Below are 12,988 nucleotides of genomic sequence, written 5' to 3' on the forward strand. Positions count from 1 at the left end.
TGGCTGCTTTGCTGTTTTGATCATCAGCTTGAAGTTTGAAACCCAGTATCAGTCTCTGAGTCCTTTTATTTATGTACGTACGGATGTGTGTGTGTGTGTGTGTGTGTGTGTGTGTGTGTGTGTGTGTGTGTGTAAGGGATCATTGTGCAGTAAGTGTCCTTTTTTTTCTTTCCTCTATCCATTTCTGCATATTAATGAGAGGACCAAATAAGTAAAATTTGGTTCTATAACCACACTCTGCTCCACTGATAGGTGCATATCCAAACCACAGGCCAAATTCTTGAGAGAAAATATCTATGTTCTTGAGTGCCAAGCTTTTGTAATGTGAGTGAAAATATGTATGCATGTAGGTTAAGAACTCTTTGAAATTGAAATGATGGATGTGTAGCTAAAATTTTGTTTCTTCCCCAAATCCAAAGAAAATTGGTATATTTCAATGAATAAACAAGAGAGCACTCAGAAGGGTATTAGTGCCATGAGGACCAGCCTCCAGCAGCTCAGGGATTGGGGGACTCCACAGAGTCGGCAAACTAATTACTCAACTTGACTTTTCTGTTTGAGGGAGTAAAATTTGATTCTCTGGAGCCAGTGAAAGGGGCAAAACTTAACTCTCTGGGGCCAGAGAAAAAGGGTAAAGAAACCACACACACACACACACACACACACACACACACACACACACACACACACACACCCTTGTAGGGTCTCTCCATAATATTCTTTCTTCTTTATTTCTTTTCTTACCTCTATCCAGATGTATACCTTCTGTCTCTCTTGATGTCTCCCTTCTTACTAACTTTGTTTTTTCCCTTATAGCTTATATACCGCTGTAAAATCTTTCAAGCACTATAAAAATTACAATTTTGTTATATTCTGTTTTTAAGTGAATGATTACAATGAGTACAAGTAAAAAAAACAACATGTTTTCCATATCCCTTACATGATTTTATGTATTACAGGTAAAAAACAAATTCTCCAAGAACCCTCATACATTCATGTCCAAGAAACTTGTTATCAATAATCAGAGTATAATAAAGTGAGGTATTTTTCTCAGCCAGTCCTTTTACTGACAGGCTGCATTTTGCAGTTACAAAGGATCAATCACTTAATTTTTTATCTCAAAAGATAATCTTATAAAAAACTTTAAAAAATCACAAACCTAAATTTCTTTTTACTTTTTAAATTTAAATTAGAAACAATCTTATTTTATATATCAATCCCAGTTTCCTCTCCCTCCCATTCTCTCATGCCCCCCACTGGCCCCCATCCTATCCCTCTTCTGGTCCATAGAAAGGGTGAGGCCTTCTAAGGGGAAAATCATCAAAGTCTGTCACATCATTTGGGGCTGGACCTAGGCCCTCCCAATGTGTCTAGGCTGAGAGAGTATCCCTCTATGGGGAATGGCTCCCAATGTCCATTCGTACACTAGGGGTAAATACTGATCTACTACCAGAGGCCCCATAGACTGCCCAGGTCTCCTAACTGATACCCACATTTAGAGGGCCTGATTCCGTTCTGTGCTGGTTTCTGAGCTGTCAGTCTGGGGTCCACCAGCTCCCTCTTGTTCAGGTCAGCTGTTTCTGTGATTTTCCTCAGTCTGGTCTTGACCCCTTTGCTTATCACTCCTCCCTCTCTACAACTGGATTCCAGGAATTCCAGTGATTAGCTGTGAGTGACTGCTTCTGCTTCCATCAGCTACTAGATGAAGGCTCTAAGTTGGTATATAAGGTAGTCATCAATCTCATTATAGGCAAAGGGTATTAAGTTAGTCTCTCCACTATTGCTTAGGGTCCTAGTTGGGATCATCTTGAGTATCTCTGGACATTTACTAATGCCAGATTTCTCTTTAAACCTAAAGTGGTTTTCTCTATTATGGTATCTCTTTTCTTGTTCTCCTCTATTCTTCCCCTGACTCAATCTTCCTGCTCCCTCATGTCTTCCTCCCCCCTCCTCTTTTTCCTAACTCCCTCTTCCCTCCCCAGTGCTCCCAATTTTCTTACTAGATCATTTCCCTTTCTGCTTCTCTTGGGGACCATGTATCTCTCTCTTAGGGTCCTCCTTGTTTCCTAGCTTCTTTGGAAGTATAGATTGTAGGCTGGTAATGCTTTGCCCTGTGCCTAAAATCCATATACGAGTGAGTACATACCATGTTTGTCTTTTTGTGACTGGGTTACCTCACTCAGGATGGTTTATTCTAATTCCATGCATTTGCCTGCAAATTTCAAGATTCAATTGTTTTTTTTCTATTGAATAGTACTCCATTGTGTAAATGTACCACATTTTCTTTATCCATTCTTTAGTTGAAGGGCATGTAGGCTGCTTCCAGGTTATGGATATTACAAATAATGCTGCTATGAACATTATTGACCAGATGTCCTTGTTGCATGAATGTGCATCCTTTGGATACCTAAGAGTGGAATTGCTGGATTTTGAGATAGAGTTATTTCCAATTGTCTGAAGAACTACCATACTGATTTCCAAAGTGGGTGTACAAATTTGTACTCGCACCAGAAATAGAGTGTTCCCCTTTCTCTACATCCTTTCCAGCATAAACTGTCATTGGTGTTTTTGATTTTAGCCATTCTGATGGGTATAAGGCTGGTATCTCTGAGTTGTTTTGATTTGCATTTCCCTGATGGCTAAGGATATTGAGCACTTTCTGAACTGTCTTTCAGCCATTTTGGATTCCTTTATTGAGAATTCTCTATTTAGTTTTGTACCTCACTATTTATTTATTTATTTATTTTTGGTTTTTCGAGACAGGCTTTCTCTGTAGCTTTGGAGGCTGTCCTGGAACTCGCTTGGTAGTCCAGGCTGGTCTCGAACTTACAGAGATCTGCCTGCCTCTGCCTCCCGAGTGCTGGGATTAAAGGCGTGCGCCACCAACGCCCGGCTTATACCTCACTTTTTAAATGGATTGTTTGGTGTTTTGGTGACTAACTTCTTGAATTCTTTGTATATTTTGGAAATCAGGTCTCTGTCTGATGTGAGGTTGGTGAAAATCTTTTCCCATTCTGTGGGCTGCCATTTTGTCTTGTTGACAGTGTCCTTTGCTGTTCAGAAGCTTCTCAGTTTTAGGAGATTCCAGTTATTAATGTCAATCTCAGTGTCTGTGCAATTGGTGTTATGTTCAGGAAGTAGTTTCCTGTACCAATTCATTCAAGGAAACCTCCCACTTTCTCTTCTAAGAGTTTCAGTGTGGTTGATTTATGTTGAGGTCTTTGATCCATTTGGACTTAAGTTTTGTACATGGTGATAGATATGGATCTATCTGCAATCTTCTACATGCCAACATCCAGTTATGCCAACACCATTTGTTGAAGATAATTTATTTTTTCCATTGTATAATTTTAGTTTCTTTATCAAAATCAGACATTTGTAGGTGTGTGAGTTAATATCAGGGTTTTCAATTTGATTCCATTGGTCCACATGTTTATTTTTGTGCCAATACCAAGCTTTCAAACCTAAACTTTTGTATATGAAAAATCATCAGTCATACCCAGTCACTCCTCAACCGGTTTTTCTATGTCAGAAAGCTAAGAGCAGAAATGGGTCCAAGGAATTAATTGTCACCCTTCATCATCAACCCAGTCTAGCAAGAAAGGCACATTGGTAATAACAACCTGGCTGTCTTTGCTCTTGTTTCTTGACCTCAACAAGTCCCTTAGTCAACTATGTGCCTGTCTAAACTTTAAATTGCTCCCTAAGATTTTCTACCTCAAAGCCACTAGCAAAAACATTTTAACCTAACCTTAAGTTGTTATTTAAAGCTTTGTTTTAAAGCACATGGAAACCTGTGAACACCTTTTCCAATATTAAGATTAAAAGAAATTGAGCTATTTTAGTTTCTGGGACTCAATTGTTTTTTCTTAATCATTAACCTAAGCCACAGTATATATGTTTTCTCAACAGAAACTCATAATTCCCAGCTGCATGGCACTTCCTTATTCTTATTTTCTATTCTCTGAAATCCCTGCTTTATCAGGGGTGGGGACAATACTATATCCTACCTTTACCTACATTAATTTTCCCACTAAACTAACCTCTCACAATCCCTTACTATAGTTATTAAGAACCCTCAATCATCAAAATTCTGTTTAAGCTAACACTATTAGCTTCATAGTAATCCACAGGTAAAAATGCCCAGTAGAACGTGAAATTTCCATGAGACAGTCACAGTACATTAAGGTCAGTGGGGATAACCCTCACCTGCTCATGCCATGCCAGATACCAGAGAATAATGGCAGCAGTAAACATGTAAAGGCACAGCAGTAGCAAGAGACATTGGGGGGTGGGGCTTCCCGAGAGTCACCCATCAGTGCTTTGCTTCCTTGGTGGGCTGATCTCCCCCAGCTCATTCGCCATCTGATGCTCCTCTGACTCCAGCAAAAGGGGCTTAAAAAAGTTTTATTTAAAAAGTCTTAAAGGGAGTCAGAGAGCTCTCAGAGAGCATGGTTGCTGCAGGCAGGAAGACCAGTGGATTCTTATTGCCTGGTCCTTTCTGGAACTTGAAAGGCACTCTCTGGAGTGACACCTGGTGCACTGGGAAGAACAGCAAGTGTGCAGCATGACTGAGGAACACTCAGCTCTCACATGTGCCAGCCAGTGTCTCGTGAAACAGCATACAAAGATGGAAAAGAATGACCCTGCGGCCAAGGCAGGCCACGTTTGCAAGCCTTTCAGCAGTCCCTCAGGAAATGACCTGTCCTGTTTCTTGTTCACACTCTGGCTGGCAGCCCAGAAGTGGAGGATCAAGGCATATGATTATAAAATCTACGACTTGCTCGAGTGAGGCCATATTGGTTTGCAGACTCAGCACTAAAGTGGTTTGGCGGTGGCAGGGTGGAGTATGAGTGATGCGCAGACGAGGGGAGTACAGGGAAAGAGCTGTCAGGATGGGGATGCTTTAAAAATGACACTTAAATCTTGAGTTAACTGTGGTCAAAGAAAAGGAATTTTAAGGTCTCCCACTTAGGCACATTGGGTGCACCCCTGGGGTGAGGCTGATAGGAGTATTAAAGCTGCAGATGTTTGGTGCTCAGGGGATAGCTAAGTCATAGGAAACTAACTTGGAATGCATTCTACCTACCATCCAGTTCAGATAACATATTCTACAGTGGTGGGAGTTGAAGCTCAGAGAAGCTAACTTGTCAAAGCCATACTGTGAATTCAAAGGACAGCCAAGGTGAGCACTCAAGCCACTGGGTTTTTGAACCTGATGTTGTTCTTTGTCACAAAATCCCGAAATCATATTGTGTTGTACTATGGATTAAGACATAGAGTCTACCATTGTATCCAAGCAGTGAACGTCTGATCAACACAGATGACTGGGTAAATTTCCCAAGTACCTTCAGAGCTAAGTAGCACTTTTTGAGGTCTTCTTTAGGTATGAAAATGAAAACATTTGACAAAACCACTTACACCACATTTCTATAGTAGAGGTCTTCCTTCCTTCTTTCTTTTCTTTTTCTTTTTCTTTTTTATACATTTGCCAAGCAGGTTATCTGGCACAAAAGCATCGTATTTAATAAGAGAGGACATTAGCCAAGACCAGTTAGCTTATGTCTCTGGCTGCATGTGGCAACTGAACACACTGTGTGAACTGTGATACATTCGTACAGCACCTACCTGTCTCAGCATACATATCAGCTTTCATGCTGGGTCAGGATATGAGGTCTGTGCAGACAGGAGACATCTTCTCTATTGACTCCTAGAATGGGCTAGAATGGGTGTAATGAATAATAATCAGACTTGTGCCTCCAGACATCTGACAAAATGGACAAATTTCAGGTTTTCATTAAGTGAAATTCAAGACTGTTTGTATTTATTTTTGATGCTTCTCATTTAACTCCAAGAGTTCTGGTTTTAGTTCTGGTAAGTTACAAATTGGTTTATCTTAGTGATTAGTAGAAGAGGAAATTGGTATAGAGAAGGATAACCAAGGTTATACCAATGCCAACTCAATACTTTTGGCGATAAAGAGAGAGGAATGCGGGAGAGGGAAGGGGTACCAGAGTGGGTGATGGAGAAGGAGAGAGAGTAAGAGAATGGGAGTAGAATAGGAGATTGGAAGGAGAGGAGTCACATGACCATGGTAGTCTTTGTAGCAGTTAGTATATTGATCACCAGGTCTTTACTGTAAAAGGACCATTACACATCCTCACTTTCTGGTCAGGTACAGCCTCAAGTCTTGTTTGGCTGATATGACATGAGTAGACTGGGATGTGCCACTTCTAGACACAGATGTAAAGACGTTCCAGTCAGCAGCTCTCCACATTTCCTTCTTTCTGTTATGAGTCTAAGAGCTCCTGTTGAGATGAAGCCCTGTCAGCTGGACTCCTGAGTGACACCCATGAGCAGAGTCCTTCTTTCAGCTTATATTTTATGTGTCGTGGGAACTAGGAAAATCACATTGTTAAGGTGTTGTAATTTTGTTCCTATAACACAACCTAGTTCATCTCATCTGATGGAGAAAATAGGGAGTTTGCATAGTGAAACTATAAAGATCTGCAGCATTGGGTTAGCTACAAAAGAGAGCAATTCAGAGTACATAGTGACAAAACATTTGGTGCGGGCCAGTGAGTCTTGGAGATGTAACAGACCTGGAGCCCCAGGGAAGGAGGTTGGAAGCTGACTCTTAGTAGCATGAGGTGGTGGCTGTTGATTGCTCTGCAGGCTCAGACAAAGAAGAACTGGCAAGCACAAACAGGAAGAAGAAAGGATTTCAGAAAAATGTGGGCCCATGAACTTAGAAGGAATGCTGCTTTTCAAACCCAAATTATTAAAAAGAAAGTTGCTCAACTCACCCTGACAGCAAATAGCAAAGCAACAATATCACCATCATGGGCTGTTACAACCTTTGGGTGGATTAGAGGCATAACTGGCGAGGCAGTACCTGTCCCCAAGTCCTTTCAAGGGAATGAGATGTCATAGAGAGGGTATCTAAGTGTCCGGAAGACAAATGTAAGTATAGCTTATTATGTAAGGAGCTTACAGCCTCAACTCAAGAAGAATGGTAAACTCCTGAAAGCTGCACTATACATAAGAGCTGCTGGGCCAAACTGAGGGACAGCAACAGTATTGAAGACCCAGCTGCCTTCTGGGTGGACATAGAGACAAAGTTTAACCTCACTGAGGGCATGTTCTTCAACATCTGCATTAGAGAGCTCCAAGAAAGACAATGGAGGCAGAATAAAACCCCACAGGGTAAGAGCCAGGGAAACAGCATCTACAGCCTTTTTTCACACAGGAGGATCAGGCCGATTCAAGTGACATTCTCCAGCATGGTGTGTGGGAACCTTGCTCTTACAGAGGGACCGTGCGACCACTTATAGACTGGTGACGGCTGGGAGTCTCCTATTCCTTCTTTTATTCATGTTCATTTATTGATATAGGATGATCTTAAAACTTCCCCCTTCAGATCAAGAGGAGTCATGCCCCTGTAAAGTCTTGTATCTCTGAACAACAAGCCTGCATGAAATCTTAGACATGCACATTTACTGGCTGAGAGCAAAAGACAGTGGCATACCTGTATACGTGTGTGTGTGTGTGTGTGTGTGTGTGTGTGTTTAACAGCAATTAAAAATGAGGCCATGAATTTGGGAGAGAGCAAGGGGAAGGGGACATGGGAAGTGCTGGAGAGAGGAAAAGGAAGGAGAAAATGGTGTGATTATATTTTACTTTAAATAAAATTAAGATATTTATAAAAGAAGGAACCCCTGGTCGTAAGTTCTACCCTGAGTTTGCACTGATACTCCATACCAACAGAACAATTAATTAAAATAAATAATATAGTAAAGCCTCAGCTTTCCTTTCTCTTTTCTACCCACAGCTGTCACATGTCATGTTTACTTCGTACCATTCTGTCATGTGGCCATGGAGAGCTTTCTTTTGTCAGACATCAGTATATATTATTATGTCAAAAAGGACAACATTATTTCAGGCTGGGACAATTTTTCTCATAGTCAGAAGACTGGCCTTCTATTATAATCGAACCTATACACTACATATACCTATGCTATAAGCTGGATTGAACCACAATTCAATGTGATGGTCAGGTTTTGGGTCAATGTATTATGCTTCCATCTATCACTTTGTAAAAAGTATTTTGAAGCAGTATTAAAGTTTTGTGTTCTTAGAGGTCATTCGTAAAGCCATGCAAGCTAGCTACAAAGAACAGAACATGAAACACCTACTGCTTCAAAGGGAAGCCAGAGCAAGAGACAGTATTTTGAATGGGGTGCTCATATTTTACCCCTTCATTGAACTCCTATATTCTGCTATTCTAGAATAAGATAACAAAGGGATCTTCAGAGATGGTCTAATTTTTCCTTTTATTTTACAGAGGAAGCAGTTGGGATCCAGAGAAAATAAATCTCCTAAAATCGCAAAGCTGGAAGATAAATCAAGCCTTCCCCTGCAGCACTCTGAGCACCGCTCATGCAGGCCTGTGAGCAACTCTGACTGTGCCTCCGCATCACAGGCTGTGCTCTAGGCGGCTGTCTTCAAGGTTTCCCTCTTTTCCTTTCTAGGAAGATGACCTGTTGCCAGTCATTTACTAGAGAGCCAGACAATGCAGTTGGCACGAAGACTGGTCCTTGTCCGTTTGTCTGCACTTTAAAATGTGTGGAGCGCCTTTCCCCCCTTACGGTTACCATATGACTATTGATTTTAATTAGTTCTGTCCATTAATATTCCCCTTAGGTTCAGAAGCCGGCTTGGTAATGAACTGTTCAGCTTTCTTGGGCTGGCAGTATTGGTAGGTGAGTTACTGACCCTGAGCTGATCCTTGGATCAATGCTGTTCTGAGGATCTACCCTCAAGAGTTGGGATTTAGGCTCAATTTTGGCCTCAGGTGGCTCTTCCATATCTTGTCATAGCAAAAGTGGCTCTTCAGATGGTATGCCGGGTTCCCTATTCTTTACAGTGGACACATATGCATCAGAACCTCCAAATAGAGTGTATATCATCAGCAACCAATGGGAGGTGTCCAAATGGGAGTTTTTGAGGTTTTTTTGATAGTACCCGGTTGACATCAGACATTACAGTTTGTGCTTCCTGAATGTCTGTGGCACCTTTCTTCTGTGGAGCAGGACTGTTTCTTCTGCTTCCTGTCATTCTAAATTCAGGATTCTAAGTTAGGGATTACGTTGTAAGACATTGATGGACATGGGAAACCTGTTCTCCCAGGAAATAATGTGACATAATACATCCAAAGTTTAATTCGTAGAGTGTGTATTCTGTACTTTTGTAGACTTCACTGACCATATTTGTGTTTGCAGTAGCAATATGGTAGGTATGTGAGATAATGATAGTGATGTTGGAATTTGGAAGAAATCGATTAGTAATTATGTATGAACCATGACAGCAACACTTTTAGATTAAATAAAAGTCCCTGGCATTTTCTGCGCTCTGTTTTTAAGGGTGATCTGTTATTTAACAAAACAGCTAACAGTTCATTTTGGAATGTTCAGAAGCTCTGGGTTTGCAGTGATTGGGAGGAGACCACAGGACCCTGGCTCAGTGTTCAGTCGAATAGATGTTGAAATGGAGAGTGCCCAGGCCCATCTGTTCCTGAGTGCCACGTGCCTTTCAGTTATGACTGCCCTTCCCTCCAGCAGTGTCCCATGTGCCTCGACAGACTCTCTTTGATTTATTTCCCAAGGTTGGTGGCTCAGACTGTCAGTCAAAGCTGAGGATTTAGCTCCCTTGTGGGTTTTCCTTCTTGCCTGGTCAACTTGAGAGCAATGGACTAGAATGGAAGCTGAGCTCACATGTGGATGAGGACCAGAATAACTGGACGGTGGGGGGTGGGTGGGGGAGCACTCAGAGCGGTCATGCTAAAACAAAGTACATAACCAGGCAGCCATCTCCTCTTATCTATTCTTAGATACCATTTTAAGTAACTCATATGGCAGGCTGAAAGGAGGTACTTGGTGTCCTGCATCTTGTGTCTAAAAAGGAACACAGGAAAAAGAAAATGCAGGCATGCACTGCTATGCAATAAGGGTTTGCTGCCATGCCAGGAAGGAAGCCATGATTATATTACTGATCCTGGTGGTGCAGCTCATCAGTTTACTCATTCAGTTATTATTGAGTGCATACTACTTCTGTGGTGTCAAGAGATGCAGAAGCCATGTCTCTTGTCTTCAAGGAGACTACATCTAGGAGCAATTTAATCTGATCAAGGCTACTGTGAAGCCTGTGAGCTGAAGTGGGAACAGCAGGGCTTGTGAGCAGCTGTCACGTAATTGAGCCTGAGGATAAGGCATTCATGTGGTAGGGTCCAAAAAGACTAGGGTCACACACAAATGCGTGTAGGAACACGGCTCACAGCTGGATTTTAAGGGCAATTACGCAACTATGACAATACTAAGCAAGATCTGATTTCCCTTTAGACTCCAGATCTACAAAACAGGACTGTGTTATCTGTCTCCTCTCACAGCAGTGCTTAATGATGTGTCTGCTCAGCTCCAGAACAATCCTTTACATGAGAAAGTGAGTGACAGTCATTGACAAAATTTGCTGGGAATTAATTTTTCTGCTGTTCCCCAGTGAGCACATGCATTTTATGCTTCAAGATTATTGTTGCAGACAAAAGACATGCAGAATAAAATGGGGTTTTTTATTTGATCCATGTTGAACATAATACTGGAGGCTGCCAGGGTTGGGGGTGGGGTTGTGGTGGTGTGGGGATTATTCATATTTCTTCCAAAGAAGGTTAGAGAGAGGCTGAAGTTGCCAGCAATGAAACATTAAATGTTTGAGCACTAACCTACCCAGAGATTGCTTAATAATGTTATACTCCAAGGCCATTGCTTCAGGTGTCTGATATATGGCTGTTTTCAGTGTTTCTCTTCTGGAGTATGGTACTCTTGGGGAGAATAAGTAGGACTAGGAAATAAGACTCTTTTTTTTTTTAAAGCAGGTCCCTTAAGGCTACTCACAGTTTATTCTGTGAAAGGATTATTTTAGGGGAATCAACAAGATTTTATATGATAAATTAGATCAAAATGCAAGTTTGCTCTTAGTATATGACCACCAAAGGCATATAATAAAAACATACTTCTAGAATCAGTTTGGTAGGATGGCTTTGTTAGACTTGACTAAGTTATAAGAACTCTCTGTGCCTTGAAAGTATCTACTTTATAACACTAGTGTGAGGATTTAAAAAATCATAACATTTCAAATTGTATACCCAGTGTGTGTTTAGAATATGCTTACTATTACTGAGTGCTCCTGGCTGCATGCGCCTAGGTAAGAAATGCTGTGGCTGTGAATGTCATTTCAAATGTTAGCTATTTGTTTCTTCCAAAGGGCCACCAAGCTTCTTGCTTGTTAGTAAGTGCTTGAGTTTTTAACCGCAAAAATTGATTTGAGGGGCCATGGTGTGATTATGGTTACTTACATGAAGACCTAGGCTAACTCCTCAGACAGACTTCATTTGGTAATGCTGTGTGTTGGATAAATTTGTATATAATCTATTCTGTATTTCCAAAAGGGAGCCAGTGTGTTTATTTGGGATTTGGGTCCTCCAGCTTCACTGGTATTTCCTGGGAGGCTTGTTTCAAGGACTGTATACAGAGGCCCCATTGTTCCCGAAACCATGTGGCCAAGCAAATTTGACAATTACCTTCTTATTGGAAGCAAATCTGTGGGGAGTTTGCTGAGGGTGAAATTTCTGTTGGCAAATCTAATGCCAGGTCTAAAGGATCCTCCTTGTTTTGCATAGAGTGTGACTGAACCAATGTGTGAGCTTTCTGATACTGGTGCTTACCTCCCCCATCCCACGAGGGCTGCACATGCCTCCTCAGCACCTTCCTGTGCAGGCTGAAGAGTGCTAGGCTCCCATTGCTGTTCACCTTTAAAATATTTCACAAGAGAAGGGTAGGCCAGAATTTCTTAGTGTCAGGCGTTGGACTAGACTAAGTGGGTAAGAAGAATCTTGAGAAACGGAAAACATAGCTAAAGTTTATAAGCTAGTGGGTTTTTTGTTTGCTGCTGCTGTTGTTTTTAGTCTGACCTGGAGGACTGGAGTAGCTCAGTGGTAGAGGGGCAGGCTCAGCCTATGTGAAGCCCTGATTTTGATCTTTAACAACAAAAGGAAAAAATGTTGCATATGTGGAAATACCAAGGGTTGGGTGGCTGGAGTGTGGTGTAAGAAACATCCAGCATTCCCCTTACCTCTGTTGTTTGTGACTGAACCCCTGCCGTCCCTCTGCTCTCTGTCCACACCCCAGCTCTTGGAGAACCAGACACTTTAGACTTGTTCTCCACTCAATACAAACCTCATTAGGCTGTGTCCCTCTGCTGTTTTAATTCTCAGGTAGTCACCACAGAAACGATCAGTGTTTCTCACACTGAGGTCAGGGTCACTTTATTTCTGGGACAGACATGTGTCTATGCATTTGTATGAGCCATAGACCTAAGGATCAATATATGGTTAGGAAAAAAAATTTGACTCCCAAGCTGTTCCTTATCAATTGTACCTGAGTTGTTAGTTTTTGTTGTTCTGAGTAAGCCAGGACATTAAATATTGACCAGATTCTGAAAATATGTATTTTCTAAGTGTGATATAAATAAACTGTTCTATCAATATCCTATGCAGTAATGTATATGACATATAACATAATAATAAGATAGTTTGTCAATTTACTTTATAAGGGTAGAATTTTCTTTATTTCTTTAAAATTTTTAACAAAAGTATTGGATAATTATTAGCTATTTGGAGAGAGAAAAATACTTTCCCAACAGTGTAGCTAGACTTGTGAGCATGCGTGGACACTTTGGTCTGTCTTCATGCTTGTCTTAGCTTTTGTTATTTAGAAGCTCAGGCCCTGTACCACCCTGCCTCTTCTAGGCTGAAGCAAGGCTTTACCACAGTTAGACCCACATGAGGCAGCTTCCTGACTGTCAACTTCTGTGAATCCTATTGTCAAGAACAATATAGCCTTCACTTTTCTGCAATGAATTCTAGGCAATGGTCATA

This window comes from Mesocricetus auratus, unplaced genomic scaffold (genome assembly GCF_017639785.1).
Source record: "Mesocricetus auratus isolate SY011 unplaced genomic scaffold, BCM_Maur_2.0 Super-Scaffold_6730, whole genome shotgun sequence".
In the NCBI taxonomy this organism is placed as follows: domain Eukaryota; kingdom Metazoa; phylum Chordata; class Mammalia; order Rodentia; family Cricetidae; genus Mesocricetus; species Mesocricetus auratus.